This window comes from Lissotriton helveticus, chromosome 1_1 (genome assembly GCF_964261635.1).
Source record: "Lissotriton helveticus chromosome 1_1, aLisHel1.1, whole genome shotgun sequence".
In the NCBI taxonomy this organism is placed as follows: domain Eukaryota; kingdom Metazoa; phylum Chordata; class Amphibia; order Caudata; family Salamandridae; genus Lissotriton; species Lissotriton helveticus.
In genome coordinates this window covers 576,103,169-576,115,418 of record NC_136057.1, presented here as the reverse complement: position 1 = coordinate 576,115,418, position 12,250 = coordinate 576,103,169, and the positions used below count along the sequence as shown (strand labels likewise).

At 42.4% G+C, this 12,250-nt stretch overlaps 1 protein-coding gene across 2 annotated transcripts in view; it reads left to right on the top strand.

The window, feature by feature from the left end:
• GYS2 (glycogen synthase 2) overlaps positions 1-12,250 on the top strand; it is a 589,778-nt gene that overhangs the window by 109,528 nt on the left and 468,000 nt on the right. The window lies entirely within an intron of this gene.

The window sequence follows — 12,250 nt, the reverse complement described above, 5'->3', positions numbered from 1 at the left end:
TAAATATTTTGGTAATATAAATGATAATTATAATATGTAGTTGAGTTTAAAAAAATATATAAACATCTATATTTAAATGAGATGTGTTTATTTTATAGGAAATAGTAAATTTTGACAATAGCAATTATGTTTATATATACATATGTAATTTTTTCGATATAATTAAATAGACGATATTATTGTTTACGATATTAGTGTTATCTATATTTATGGTCGTCGATATGTATGTAGTCGATAATATTGAAATCGGTGTTTATGTATGTCGATATATTGTTCCCGATATTGTTGTATGTTTATAGTTAAGTATAGGAGGTCGATATTAATGCTTCTGATATATTTGTGTCGATATTGTAGTATCTCGATATTGTGTCTTTCGATAATATGTCAGTGATTCGCAAGCAACCAGTAGTTGTCAGTCAGTCAGTCAAAGTAATATTTATTTAGACCATTGGCCTTTAAACAGTGCAAACATATATCATTTTATATATAACTGGCAGTTACCCAGAGCATTGATTGATAGTTTCAACCAGTAGCAAGCAATTTTCTAGTCTCCTCAAGTAACCACCTTCTTAGACCTGTCAGCTTCCCCAAAAATGTTACCTTCACCCCTCCTATCAGGCTGTGCCTGGTCTCTCGCAATGCTGTTCCCACCCCCCCTGTAGTGTGTCTGAGACCAAGACAGGGCAAGGCATGATCTGTGCACTACAAAGACTATCTTTTACAGTATGCCTACTTCAAACTGCTGCAAGACCTACCACTCCCACAGGATAACATTGGGGTCCCTTATTGTATTTAATAATGGAATTACTTTCAATTGGGAGCAGGTAGCCTGATCGGATTTTGTGTCTAAAGAGTTGTAATTGAAAATGCTGTCTTTAATGGTGAAGTCAGATTAATAAAATGGCTAAAAGCATGAATTTCCAACTTGAAATGTTAAAGAACCCCAAACTAGTCCTACATCCAGTCCAGCTAAAAGTGGCCGCCCATGCTCTAAAATGATCTAGATTGGACTTTGGCAATGTGGTTCTAGCCGGTGCATCACAATCTGCCCTTTGCTCCTTTAAAAGCCATCTTACACGTAGCAGCTACACTACTCGCTTTGACCAACAAACTCAACAACATCTCTTCAGTACACGCAGATTTGCACTGGCTCCCCGCAGGAACCAGAAACAGATTCTAGCTGGGATGCTTAACTTTCATTGTAATCCATATAAAAGCCCCTTCCTCCTTGACAACCGTCTCAAGACATCAGGCAGTTTAAGGACCATGAAAAGTATAACAAACATTCTCCTGGAAACACCTCTATTCTGAACCTCCCGTGCTCCACAGCATTCCATCTCGGGAGCGGCCACTACCTTCAGGAAATCCCTGCCTTTGCATATTAGAATTTCACAAATCCTCCTTCCCGTTTCCATGTCTGCTAAAGGCTCAAATGTTCAAAATATACTTGACCGAGTAACCCTCGCTCTTTGTAGGACTAACCTGAGCCTCACCTCTCTATGAGAACTGTTGGATATGAAATCACCTTACCCTTCCTAACCCCTCCTCCCCCCTCCGCCGACTACTTGTATCCAATCGCTATGCTAATACCGCCCAACTATTTTTCCCTGTCCTTACACTTCTACCCAGAACCTTCAGTGCTAATGTCTTTTACTTATCACTTCAACATTAATAAGTTCTATGTAATACCGTCTGTCACTTTTACTGTTAACCTGTAAAGCAAACTGATATTTTGGGTATAGAAATCTGCTGCAAATTTAAATAAAATCAATAAGCCAATAACAAAACACAACACAACTCAGCAAACACAATAACACTCCTAACCCAACTTAGAAAAATTGCGAAAAACCTAATAAGTAAAAAGACACAAAACAAAATTAGATACAGGGAACGAGGGAAATTATTTTTAGTTTTTTTAGTTCATGCAAAACAAATGCCATTGGCAGTCACAAATCATGGTTGCCTGTGTCCTAGATTTGATTTTAGCTTGACTGCAATGGATCAGAGTTCAGATAAGCCAAGCAAGCCACACTGGTTTAAGTTATTACCTTACAACTTAGAAAAAATATTTAGGAGCTCCATGTCTCCCAGCAGGTCAAGGCAGGAAACTAAACATGGTAAGTGGTCCCTTGAAGTCATATATGTCATCATTGTGCTTCAACTGAAAACTTCAGTTTTGGAGCCAAAAGTTGAGAGCAAGACAAAACATGATTTAGTATCCGCCAAGATTGCTTCACCTCAGGGATAGATTTTCCACCTCATCCATGTCTAAAGCTTTACATTTGAACTTTTTTGGCTCTCAGAATCGGAGTCAATGCTGTAGCTGGACAGGGCTCCAGAAGCTTTATACCATCAAAATGAGGTCCTACTAAAGACTTTTTCTAAACTTTAAAAAGCTCCAAACAGTTCAAACCTTTCTATCTCAATTACCAAGGGTACGTCATCCCGGGGAAGTCTCTGTACCATGTCCCAGTCCTCTAATGGTGGGAAAATTAACCAAATACCAAATTTCTTCTACTGCTATGAAAGTTTCTCCTTGCCACTGCTATAGACCCCAAGTCCTCATGTCAACAATGTCTCACTCGAGCCAGCGCTCCTGTAGGTTTCAATTTATAATGGTCAGCTAGGATTTCGTGGAGTCAGAAGTTATACTATGTTTTATCAGCTTATGTTATGTAATGCTATGCTTATTTATATAGCACACAATTCATCTGGGATGGTATCCTGGTGCTGAAGCATGAGCTGTATGGGCCAACCCAGGTCTTCAGTTTCTCGCAGAATTCAAGAACTGAGGAGGCAGATCTGATGTGCAGAGGCTGGTCATTCCAGGCTTTAGGAGCATGGTAGGAGAAGGCATGACCACCAGTCTCATTCTGCATATGTGGGGGGTTGCTAATAGGGGTTCGGCTGAGCTGATGTGTCTGGTAGGTTTGTGAACATGAGGTAGGAGGTTAAGGATGAGCCTGGCCACTAAGTTTTATCTGGTCTGGAGTCTTCTGGTCAGTTGAGCATTGATTCCAGCATAGAGCGTGTTGCAGGAGTTCCAGCTTGCTGGTGTTAAGGGCTTGAGCGATCGTTCTGCAAGGCTTGGTGGCTATTGGTGCTGCTTTCGATATGGTAGATGAGTGTGGAGCGTTTGGTGACTGATTTTTTTATGGTAGTGTCTGAGGGTGGATTTGTAGGTATTCTTGTTGGTGTCATTCTGACTTGGTCACTCTCTGTGTTCAAGTTGCTTGCAGTGGCAATTGGTGAGCCTAAGCTCTTCCGTTTACCAGCTCGGTTGAGGTCTGTTGCTTGTGACGTTTTGGGGTTTTAGAGGAGCCAGGGTGTCTGCACAGGTGACAATCCAGGTGTTGGAGTTGAAGATTGGTTTCAGGAGTTCGTTGTTGTGGTGAGGATTGAGGTGTGGGGTTCGGAAGTCCAAGATGCTTCTGTGATCTTGTCATGAAAATTTTTCAATAGTGTTTCTGTGGTGGTTTGGGAAGAGTATGCTGATGGTGAGGAGGGTGTGGTCGGACCAGGTAATCGTTGTGGTCTTGTCTACTGTGATGTTGCTGATGCTGGCAAAGATGGGGTCCAGAAGGTGCACGATGGCATGTGTGGAGCCTTCCACTCTCTGGTGAGTCTGAAATTGAACAGGTCCTTGAGGAGGTTGGTAGTTTTGTGATTGCTGAGGTTCTCCAAGTAGAATATGGGGTCGCTGAGGAGGCAGAAGGCGCTGGAGTAGAGGATCAGGGGTGACGAAGTCCGCAATGATGCTGCCAAAATTGGCAACTGTCTAGGGGGCGGTAGGCGTCGGTGCAAATCAGGGTGTAATTGGTGATGATGAGGAGTTTGAAGGTCAAGTGTTCCATGGTGCTGGTTTCTGAGGTGGAGGAGCATTGGATGGATTCTTTAAAGATTCCGCCTTAAGATCTGTTTGTCTTGTCCTGAAATGCGATCTTGTATCTAGGGAATTCGGGGCCAACAAGGAAGTCAGCCAGGTTTCAATTAGGAAAAGCAGGTCTTGTTCTTCTGCCTTTGAAGTCCCTGTTGAAGCGACAGAAGGCTAACCACTTGGCCCTTAGAAAGCTGTTCAAGTTTCAGGATGCCATCAGAGCCAGGAAGTTATAGAGCCTCTTTCTTGCAGAAGCCAAGCAGTCTTCATTTTTTCAGAGTTGGGCTTCCCAGGTCTAGGAAGGTTTTGAAGAAGTGGTGGTGGGATGCTAGTTTTTTCCTGTGCACTAGCCAGTGATTTGATAATTCTGTACATCCAATCTTAGCAATTTTCTCATACAATATCAACCTCCTTTTCAATCATCTATTTTCTCAGAATACTGCAAACCTTTCCCAGAGTCCCTCATCCAAAATGGCCTTAACCTTCTTCCAGCTGGAGGAGACGTGCCCTTCCTTCGAGCCACTCCCCTATTGATTTGAGATTTCCTCCCCTCTGCCAGTGCTAGAGAGTATTGCCTCCTGCTGGGAGCAGTCAAAATCTAGGGAGGCTCTGGATATAAATGGTTTCAACTTCTGACAGCCCCATCAGAAACTCCTACTTCAAAAGGCTGAGCTATAAAACAGTTGTTTGTGTTGTTAACTGTACCAGCCCCGTTCCGAGTTGCTAATCCTTGCCAAACAGTCATATGTAACACACTATTGACTTCCTGTTGCCAAATTCCAGCCCATCGTCTTTCGGAAGGAAAGGTATTTTTTAAGTCGAATTTACAACCCAAGGAAACAGAATATATCTTACTGAGAGACAGCTCATGCATAAACCAGTCTCCTATCGGTATTTTAGGAAGTCTATCAAGATACTGTTATACCACATTTTTCACTGTGTATGTGTAATGTCACAAAATGTCCAACAAAATCCATTAAATATCGATTACATTTAATGAAATTGCGCAAAAATATGTAATTTCATACACCCCAAAGTGGGACATGGGACAAGGTGCCAATGTTTCTCTTGTGGTTAACCAGTCGCTGTGGCTACATGTTTTTTGAACCACATTTCAAGGCGTCAGTGGGACGAGAACAAACTAATATCGCACTTTGAGAGACTATTACCCCCAGCAGGCAGCTGTATGCTTAGTTGCACTGGAGGGTTTAGACTTCAGTAAAATGCATAGGAGTTTTTTTTGTGCTTTGATTGGCCATATTTAGAGATCCCTGTCTGCCCAGCAGGGGTGTCTGTAGCAAAAGAGCATCCACCCAAATAGCAGGTGAACCTTTCACACTTTTAATGCAGTGCAGGCCACCATCTTACTTTTACCCCACTCATCACATGTTTTCTTAGTGAGAACCACAGTCCCCGATGTTCAGGGAGGTTTTTCTACCTCCAAGTAATATTGACATTGTATTATTTTGTTTAATTTGTTTAGAGCTGAGATAATCCTTGATATACATTTCTCTTGTGATACATATTTTGCTTTGTGCCATTGCTATGAAGGGTTAAGCCCAGGTTTTCCTCTTTGAACTGTGCTTTGATATAGCAGGATATTAGATTTCTATCCTGGGCTCTGTCACCAAAATAATAATCCAGATTCTGACAGCTGACGATTGTCCTTATTGCTGTACATAATGCGCCAGCCCAGGAGACTCTGTATAGAGCCCACTCCCTCAATGCACCTAAGCCCACCTAAAGCACCTTCTACGCACAGGCTGCACTCACTCTGCTGCGCTTCATATGGCCCGCACTCTCTAGACACCCAAGCCCAATTTGGTAGGTGAAGCACTACTACAGAGAGGCAGCGCTCCCGGTGCAGCTCTTCACTGAGAGCTCTCATCCACATACTCAATCCTCTTTATGAAGTGATGGCCTATCACATTCAGTTAGTTATGTTAGTAACATTTTAATTTACATTACAAAAACCCTAGAAATTCACTGAAAAACCCAAACGTTAGAGTGACATTATAATTAGAAGTGCGAATAATTTGTTACTTTACTTTAAACGAAAAACTGAAATTGACTGAAAGAAACAAAAGGTTAACGTGATTTTATATTTAGGTCTTACTTAGGTTAAAACAATATTGGAAATTGCATAAAAAACAAAGGTTAGAGTGAGGTTACAATTAGGTGGAAACATCAGTTAAAAATACAATTTTAAACAAAAATAAAACACTGAAAATAAGCAGTTATATTTTACGGAGCTATCTATAACTTGCACCCCTTCCGGGACCTTGACCCCCTGATGCAGCACCCAACAAGGAGGACCAATGCCGTGCCCACCCATGTCCAGGTCTTGTGCTGCCTGCACCTCCTGGCCTCCGGAAGCTTCCAGGGGATAGTTGCAGTTGCAGGGGGGATGTGCCAGAGCCCACTGTCCCGCTACCTAAGGAGTTTCCAGGACGCCATGCTGACCCGGCTACACCATTACATTACATTCCCAACCACCCAACAGGACTTGAATCAAACAAAGCTACAATTTTACAACATTGCACAATTCCCCCATGTAATTGGATGCACTGACTGTACCCACATCCACATCTGCCCACCCGCTGAGACAGAATACATGTACCGGAACCACAAGTCCTACCACTCACTGAACATCCAGATGGTCTGCAACGCAAAGGCAATCATCACCGACATAGTGGCACAATACCCGGGGAGCACACATGATTCCTTCATATTCCGCCACAGCGGCATGCACACACGCCTGGCCAGGGGAGACTTTGGCGAAGGACACCTCCTTGGTAAGTACACATGCCAACAAACAGTACATCGAGACCATGTAGCTGTGCATAACAGGCACTCACCCTCTGCTCCTTTCATTCAGGTGACAGCACCTACGGCCTCCGTGAGTACCTCCTCACCCCATACCTCAACCCTGCCACACCACAGCAACGGCGTTACAATGCTGCACACATTCACACTAGAAATTGCATTGAGCGGACATTTGGGCTGTTAAAGAGCCGATTCCGCATCCTACACAAAACTGGTGGGGCCCTCAAATACCAGCCTATAACTGTATTTCCACATACAGCCCCATGAAAGAAAAGCAGGCGTGCTTGTCTAATCAGCATGGCCCTGCTGCTAGAGTTCATAGAGTCACTGGCGCCTCCGGCCGGACGCACCCAATCGCCTCTCCACGTCCTCCACGACACTATTGGCCCGTGATGCTGCAGTGGGCCTGGTGCTGCAGCGGCGTGCGGTTACCCCCGGCAAGGACAGGCTGCTGTGACTTGAAGTGCCCTCACTGGCATCACTCCCCCCCACCCCCTACTTGGCCATGGCCAGACGCCTGCAGACTCTGCACAGCTGTTGTGACTTGTTCCAAGGCCCTGGCGATGTCCTGGCTGCATTGAACCATCTGTATTTGCATCGCAAGAGAGCGACGCGAAAGTTGGGAGGTAGCATATCCAATCGGATGGTTGGATCTTGTGTATGCTGACAGGCGGGTAAGCAGCTGGCGGTGGCGGCGGTGGGTGATGTCCTGCTGGGACACCAGGATCTGCCTGTTCTACCTGACAGCTGCGGTCATGACCTGCATGCTTTCCGTGAGCTGGCTCACGCTTCGCGCTGTCTTATTGAGCTGCAGGTGGATGGCTGCCAAGTGGCGTGCCAGCTTCTGGTGGACAGCAAGCATCCGGCGTTCTATGTCCAGGCCAGGATCTCGGACATGTTCCCCCCTGCCAGCGCGTGTTGAGACATTGCGCTGCTGCCTCATCAGTCCGCTGGAATGAGATCGCACTGTGGCTGTGCGCCGTGTCTGCCTCCTGGGTGGTGGTGGTGTGGCCTGTACCACTGCCATGGGTGTCACATGGGGTGGTTGCTGTGCTCCTGTGGCTGCAGGAGTGGCCCTGTCCACATGGGGAGGTGGTGGTACTGCTGCTGGTGTTTGTTATGGTCCGGGTCGTGGGGCAGGATGGCCCTCTCCCTCGGTGTCCTCAGGGTTCTCCTCTGTGTGGAGGGCCTCGCTGTCTGTGCTGGGTTGTTCTGACGGGTTCCATGTTTAAATATCGATCACAAAAATATAGTTTACAAAAATATAGATGTAAAAATATCGATTACAAAAATATCGCCTCCCTATACTTAAACAGGTAAGTACAATAATATTGACTCAAAAATATAGATGTAAAAAATATAGATGTAAAAAATATCGACTTTAAAAAATATTATAACTTAAATTAAATAATTAAATATTATTAATATTATTTACAAAATAAATTACATTACATTTATATTTTAACTATTTATAACAAACTTAATTTAATCATTATAAACTTAATAAATGTGTACATATACATATATTTTCTTAAATACATTTTATTATTATCTTTATTTAATTTATAAACTTTAATAATTATATAAAAATAAAATAAAAACATATAAAAAACACTTTGAATAAAATAAAATGTTCTATATTTAATTAACACATAAAAGTATTTAAAAATAATAATACATACATTTAATAACAAAATTAAAACATTAGTAGTTAAAACATTTGATAGCGAAGGGGTAAAAATTACTATTCCCACTCCAAAGGGTGCAACAGTAGGGAAAGCGCTGGATAGCGTAGGGGTAAAAATTACTATTCCCACTCCAGAGGTTGCAACAGTAGGGAAAGCGTTGGATAGCGTAGGGGTAAAAATTAATATTCCCACTCCAGAGGGTGAAACAGTAGGGAAAGCGTTGGACAGCGTAGGGGTAAAAATTACTATTCCCACTCCAAAGGGTGCAACAGTAGGGAAAGCGCTGGATAGCGTTGGGGTAAAAATTACTATTCCCACTCCAGAGGGTGCAACAGTACGGAAAGCATTGGATAGCGTTGGGGTAAAAATTACTATTTCCACTCCAAAGGGTGCAACAGTAGGGAAAGCGCTGGATAGCGTATGGGTAAAAATTACTATTCCCACACCAGAGTGTGCAACAGTAGGGAAAGCGTTGGATAGCGTAGGGGTAAAAATTACTATTCCAACTCCAGAGTGTGCAACAGTAGGGAAAACGTTGGATAGCGTAGGGGTAAAAATTACTTTTCCAACTCCAGTGAGTGCAACAGTAGGGAAAGCGTTGGATAGCGTAGGGGTAAAAATTACTATTCCCACTCCAGAGGGTGCAACAGTAGGGAAAGTGTTGGATAGCGTAGGGGTAAAAATTACTATTCCCACTCCAGAGGGTGCAACAGTAGGGAAAGCGTTGGATAGCGTAGGGGTAAAAATTACTATTCCCACTCCAGAGGGTGCAACAGTAGGGAAAGCGTTGGATAGCGTAGGGGTTAAAATTACTATTCCCACTCCAAAGGGTGCAACAGTAGGGAAAGCGTTGGATAGCGTAGGGGTAAAAATTACTATTCCCACTCCAGAGTGTGCCACAGTAGGGAAAGAATTGGATAGCGTAGGGGTAAAAATTACTATTCCAACTCCAGTGAGTGCAACAGTAGGGAAAGCGTTGGATAGCGTAGGGGTAAAAATGACTATTTCCACTCCAGAGGGTGGAACAGTAGGGAAAGCGTTGGATAGCGTAGGGGTAAAAATTACTATTCCCACTCCAGAGGGCGCAACAGTAGCGAAAGCGTTGGATAGCGTAGGGGTAAAAATTACTATTCCCACTCCAGAGTGTGCAACAGTAGGGAAAGCGTTGGATAGCGTAGGGGTACAAATTACCATTCCCACTCCAAAGGGTGCAACAGTAGGGAAAGCGTTGGATAGCGTAGGGGTAAAAATTACTATTCCCACTCCAGAGTGAGCAACAGTAGGGAAAGCTTTGGATAGCGTAGGGGTAAAAATTACTATTCCAACTCCAGTGAGTGCAACAGTAGGGAAAGCATAGGATAGCGTAGAGGTAAAAATTACTATTCCCATTCCAAAGGGTGCAACAGTAGGGAAAGCGCTGGATAGAGTAGGGGTAAAAATTACTATTCCCACTCCAGAGGGTGCAACAGTAGGGAAAGCGTTGGATAGCGTAGGAGTAAAAATTACTATTCCCACTCCAGAGGGTGCAACAGTAGGGAAAGCATTGGATAGCGTAGGGGTAAAAATTATTATTCCCACTCCAAAGGGTGCAACAGTAGGGAAAGCGTTGGATAGCGTAGGGGTAAAAATTACTATTCCCACTCCAGTGAGTGCAACAGTAGGGAAAGCGTTGGATAGCGTAGGGGTGAAAATTACTATTCCAACTCCAGTGAGTGCAACAGTAGGGAAAGCGTTGGATAGCGTAGGGGTAAAAATGACTATTCCCACTCCAGAGGGTGGAACAGTAGGGAAAGCGTTGGATAGCGTAGGGGTAAAAATTACTATTCCCACTCCAGAGGGCGCAACAGTAGGGAAAGCGTTGGATAGCGTAGGGGTAAAAATTACTATTCCCACTCCAGAGTGTGCAACAGTAGGGAAAGCGTTGGATAGCGTAGGGGTACAAATTACTATTCCCACTCCAAAGGGTGCAACAGTAGGGAAAGCGTTGGATAGCGTAGGGGTAAAAATTACTATTCCCACTCCAGAGTGAGCAACAGTAGGGAAAGCTTTGGATAGCGTAGGGGTAAAAATTACTATTCCAACTCCAGTGAGTGCAACAGTAGGGAAAGCATAGGATAGCGTAGAGGTAAAAATTACTATTCCCATTCCAAAGGGTGCAACAGTAGGGAAAGCGCTGGATAGCGTAGGGGTAAAAATTACTATTCCCACTCCAGAGGGTGCAACAGTAGGGAAAGCGTTGGATAGCGTAGGAGTAAAAATTACTATTCCCACTCCAGAGGGTGCAACAGTAGGGAAAGCATTGGATAGCGTAGGGGTAAAAATTACTATTCCCACTCCAAAGGGTGCAACAGTAGGGAAAGCGTTGGATAGCGTAGGGGTAAAAATTACTATTCCCACTCCAGTGAGTGCAACAGTAGGGAAAGCGTTGGATAGCGTAGGGGTGAAAATTACTATTTCCACTCCACAGGGTACAACAGTAGGGAAAGCGCTGGAACCCAAAACAATAAAAAAACAAAACTATCACATTTTTTATTAAATTTAATTTCCAATATAAACATAATTAATATATACATTTAAATATATTATTATTAACAAAGATAATAAAAAATATATATATTTACACATTATTTAACACTATAATATCCACCACACACCTAAAATTAATTACACAATTACATTTAATATTTACTAATTAATTAATGAAAATTAAAATATTTTTTTTATTAATTTATTAATTATTTAATTGACAGATTTCACACCATATACACTTATAAACACCACAACACAAACCTAAAATTAATTACACATTTACAATTAATAATTACTAATTAATGGTAATTAATTTATAAATTATTAAATAATTAATCAATAACAATGTAATTACTTCACACCATTTACACATATAAACTCCACTACACACACCTAAAAGTAATTAAACAATTAACATAATTAATTAACATAATGAATTAACATAATTAATTAATAATTGACTAATTGAAATTAATTAACAAATAATTAATAAATTAACACATTAATTAATCAATTAATTTTATATATTTAAATTACTTCCCGCCCTATTCCCCTATAAACCCACAACCCGCTACGGAACATATAACACAAAATTCAACATAATATACATTAATAACTATTAAAATTCTACAACATATATTAAAATTACAAACAATTCTCATTAAAAACACTAAAATACATAACATTATTAAAAAATCGATATTTTTGTAAACTATATTTTTGTGAACGATATTTATTACAACCATATTATTGTTATCGATATTACTTACCTGTCAGTCGATATTCTGGTCAAACTATATTTTTGTTATCGATATTTCTTCAAATCGATATTTCTGCGGGATATTTATGTCAGACGATATTTCTCCGTCGATATTCCTGCTCTGCACCGTCCTGACGCACCTGTGATGTAAATGGGTGCATGATTAATGATATGTATCTTGCACTTGGGATGTTGCTACATGCATGCACGCTTGCATTCCCTGACTGGCTTTAGGGATATCTTTCACTTGACAGGTCTGGCTGTGTGTGGCTATCCGGGAATTGTTGTCACACTACAGGTCCCACAATGCAATAGGGCATTTCAGGTGTGCATGGCCTGCATTACTGGAGTTATCAAATGGCTAGCTCTGGAGTCATGGGCATTGTTAGGGGACTGGGTCGCAGTTGCATGGCACTTACCTTGGGATTGTTGGGTGAGTCAGGAGGAGTCCAGCCGGGTGACCCCCACGCAGGCTGCAGGATTGAGGGTGTCCTCCACCAGGTCTTCGAGTGGAGTGTTGGGTGCAACTGTGGGGTCTCCTCCTCCGGTGGCATGTTGCTCCCCCAGCCT